The sequence below is a fragment of the Heterodontus francisci genome, chromosome 35 (genome assembly GCF_036365525.1).
Source record: "Heterodontus francisci isolate sHetFra1 chromosome 35, sHetFra1.hap1, whole genome shotgun sequence".
NCBI lineage: Eukaryota > Metazoa > Chordata > Chondrichthyes > Heterodontiformes > Heterodontidae > Heterodontus > Heterodontus francisci.
This window is the reverse complement of record NC_090405.1, coordinates 22,718,557-22,723,085: the sequence shown is the minus strand read 5'-3', so window position 1 is coordinate 22,723,085 and position 4,529 is coordinate 22,718,557.

Genomic DNA, 4,529 nt, shown 5'->3' with positions numbered 1-4,529 from the left:
ATGCAAATGACATAGGGGATATGGACATAGTGTGGGAAAAAGGCATTGAAGTGGATGATCAGTCATCATCATATTGAATGGCGGGGTTGGCTCGACGGGCTGAATGGCCTACTCCTGCTCCTATGTTCCTATCAGTCTGCTAATTTCATATCCATGCTGTCATTGTCCCTTTTATTACATGGGCTTCAGTTTTACTGGCAGTCTAGTATGTGACATCATCAAGAAGGTTTTCAATAAGTTAAATAAGGAGAAATTGTTTCCAGTGGCAAAAGGGTCAGTAACCAGAGGATGTATTTATCAGGTGATTGAGAAAAGAACCAGAGGCGAAATGAGGTCGGGATTTATACGGTGATGTGTTGTGATTTGGAATGCACTGTCTGATCAGGACTTGAAAGCAGATTCATTAGTAACTTTGAAAAGCAATAGGGATAAATACTGGAAGGAAAATGTGCAGATGACAGGAAAAAGCTGAGCATCAGAACTAATTGGACAGCACAACCAAAGAGACAGCATTGACACAATGGACCAAATGGTCTCCTTCTTTGGGTATCATTCTATGGTTTTATGAACATAATGTTGATACAATTCGCTGAGTTGGAAGGGAAGTGAACCCAGATTCCGGGTATTCTAAACACCAGACCCAAACCAACTGAACAAGCCTGTTGTTTAATCTCTGTTTTTCACACCAGCTTCTCCTCGCTCTTTCTGTGTTTCCTGCCTGGTCTGTTCCTCTGACCTTCATTCCTGACACTCTATTGAGAATGGCCAACTCACTGCGCCTCTCACTCCCACCGTCACTCCACCCCTTCACCCACTTCCAAACCTCTCTGTTGAACAGTACCTCACTTCTGCTCCTCTGCTCCATTAATATAACAGGAAAACATTTTCAAACAGACATTTCCAGACAGTGAACGTTCCAGTAAGACAAGGTAAAGAGCAGATTCATTCACTTTCAACACAGAGAGAGCAGCTCTCCCTGTTCAGTCTAAGGAGCAGCTGTAGTTTCACTCCCATTAGTCTTAGAGACATGGGCCAGAATTTTAAGGGACCGTTGGAGATGGGAATGGAGGCTGGGGAGGGGGAGGGGGGGTGTATAAAATAGGGATGGAAGACGTCGGACCGGATATTTCTGTCGGCGGCTGACATGGAGGGCAGACTTCGCACATCCACACGGCAAGAAGGCATTTAAAGTATTTATGAGTCCAATTGTCAGCAATTTTATTCACTGGATCCAATTGAACTAATAGCACACGGGAACCACGGGGCTTCAGAGCCTCGCCTGGTTAAAGGAGGTGACTGGGAGGTGGGAGCTGAGTGTTGGCTTCACTGGGAAGCTGTCGTGTGAGGCAGCGTAACTTGGCAGCAAGGGTGGAGGGGGAAAGGGCATCGGGAAACACTGTCAGGAGTGGGGGCCAATGTGCCAGCTCTGCAGGGTGAGCCACACCAGGGTGTTATTGGGGCAGTGCCACCTCATTGAGGGTGACAAATGAGGTAAATGTGGCTGGGTGTTGTTTACTGTGAAGGCCTTGCACTCAGGGAGGGGCAACCTATCATGGGCCTCATTCACCCTGGATTCGAGGCTCCCATTGAAGAGGAGGAGGAGTAGAGAGGGAGGGAGGGAGGCGCAGGCACCAGCAGGGACACCACAGCAGCTTGGGGGCCCACAGGAGGGCCAGCCTCGAACAGGAGGCTGGAGAAGGAGGCAGAGGAACACGTCAGCCGAAGTTCAACTACCTGCAGATGTCCGAGTGACAGTGTCTCCGCAGACTGCGCCTCTCCACGGAGGTTGTCACTGATCTCTCTGCCATGATGCAGCTGTGCCCCATGGGACTTGGTGGGCACCTGATGCCAGTGTCACTGAAGGTCACCGTGCCACTGAACTTCTCCACCAGCAGATCATTGCGGGGATCCACTGGAGATATGTGTGGAATCTCACAGTCTGTGGTGAATCAGTGCATCAAGGAGGTCACCAATGTCCTGTTCAGGAGGGCCGGTGACTATGTGCACATCGATCCAAACAGTCACGCTGAGAGGGCTATAGGATTCGGGGCCATCGCTGGATTCCCCCAGGTGTAGGGTGTCATCGACTGCACCCATGTGACCATCAAGGCTCCTGCAGACCAGCCAGCAGCCTTCAACAGGAAGGGCTTCCACTTGCTCAGTGTGTAACTGGTCTGTGACCATCACAAATGGATCCTACAGGTGTGTGCACAAATCCCGGGAAGCAGCCACAACGCCTGCATACCAAGGCACTCCCAGGTGCCAGAACCTTTCCGTGGCCCCATGCGCTTTCTGAGATGGATCCTTGGAGACAAGGGCAACCCAGTGAGAACATGAGTACTGACGCCTGTGAGGAACCCACACAACGATTCAAAGGAGAGGTACAACACCTGCTGCGGGTCAACCCGAGCGACCATCAAATAGGCCATTGGTCTCCTGAAGATGAGATTCAGGCACTTAGATTGTTCCTGTGGAGCCCTTCAGTATGTCCCGGCGAGGGTCTCGCGTATCATGGTGGCTTGCTGTGCTCTGCACAATCTGGCATGACAGAGGGGTGAGGTGTTGACTCGTGTGGATATCATGGAGTGTGATGTCTCCTCTGATGATGAGGATGTGGAGGAGGATGCTGCCCAAGCAGTGCCAGATGAAGGACCTCAGGCACAGCAGGAAAGCCTCCATGAGATACACACAAGGGAGACACGAGACACCCTTATACATTCACGTTTCCTTTGAGCCTTACCACCTTCTGGAACCACAGCAATAAAGTCTTAGCTTTAAACAGCCCTGTTGTCACCTCCTTCCTTCTACACTACAGCGCCCAGTTACACATCGCACAGTGACAAGGCCGAAGCTTTGTGAACTCAGGGCTTGGTCCCTCACTTCCAGCCCCTTGGGAGGAAGGGTTGAAATGAAGTCCCAAAGGGCATCAACAATAGGAAGGAGACATAGTGAGAGAACATCATTTCTTTATTCTGTGTGACACCAAACACAACCCTATCCATCTGGAATGTACATTCACCCGTGAACCCCTCAGTGAATCTAGGTGCTCTTCTTAAATCTCTTCCGGGTGTTCCTACCTGCTACTCCCCCTGCTCTGTCAGCTGAGGTGGAGACAGGCTGCTGACCTTGCTGCTCCATGGCTTGGGATGACATTGGCGGCCGTCCTCTGCTGCCTGAGGCCTGGAGGGCCCTGGCACACTGAGGGCCTCCTGCACAGGTACAGGGACCCCCTCTGTCATCGAGGATGATGGAGGTGCTGGCATCACTGGTGTCACTGGCAGAGGGACTTTGGAATTACCGTCCACACCAGGAGCACCCTGAGAGGGGCCCCCAGATGTAGCAGCCAGCTGCTCCTCCCCCTTATAAGACACACTTGTACCTCCCTGCTGACCTGAGAGGGACGTGGACCAAGTGGAGAGTTCAGGTGCCTCGTCCCCCCTCTCACCTTGTCACCACTGGATGGAGCTCATGGACAAAGTGATGGAGTGCAGGTCTGTGCACATCTCCGGCAGCCACTGATTGATCGGCTGGATCTGGTTCTCCATGAGAGTCACCAATCTCTCAATGGAGGAAGCCAGACACACCCCCATCAGAGACAGTGCAGCACCCAAGGCCTGGATGGACTCCTCCATCGTCCGTGCTTGGGTACACATAGCCTCTGGCAACTCTGCCAGATGTTGCCTGACCTCTCACTGCAGCTGCAGCATTTCCCGTGTTGCTGGTGACACAAGAGGCACGTCATCAGCCTGGGGCACAGCATGGGCCTGGCCTCCCACAAACCACCAACTCCCAGTGGCCTCGGCTGTCACAGCCTCCGCCAGCTGCCCGGGCCTGTCTGTGATGTGCTCACCAGTTTGTATGCCAGAATCTAACCGCGAACGGATACCCACCAACGTGAGAGTTTCTGTGCTGGTGAAGGGTGCAGGGGAATGAGGTGATGGTGCACCCTCTGAGGCTCCCTCCTCCTCCTCAGACATGTCCGGCTGTCCCCCAGTCTCTCCAGCTCTTTGCTTTTGTCGTTCATCCGGGCCTTCATGAGAAAACAGGGACATTGAAGGGTTAGGGTCTTCCCATCATGACATTCCAACCACCCCTAACGTGCAGCTCCATTGATGCAGTGGTGAACAGATGAGCAGTGTGGCTCCTTTGCAGCAGATGCTCCCTTGTGCCCCAGGAGATGTTCACTCACTCTCTTGGGTAGGTGTCCCTGTCTCTCCATCAGCTATGGAGCAGCTGCTTTGCTGCCCTGCCTGTTCCATGGCCTCCTCCTCCATCGGGATGAGGACATGGAGATAAGGCATCCACCGCCGGTCTTGACATGCTCTTTCCAATTGTGGGATGTCTTCTCCTGCAGACACAATGATGAACAAAGTTAGTCTCCCAGCGGGGACAAGCCCAACATCTCTGATGGTGATAGTCCAGCAGTCCATGATGGGGACACACGTATTCCTCCTGCATGTGGCCCCTCTCGAGGGACTGTGTGAGTTTATACAATGACTGACGTGCACCTCTCACCGAGATGCAGCCAA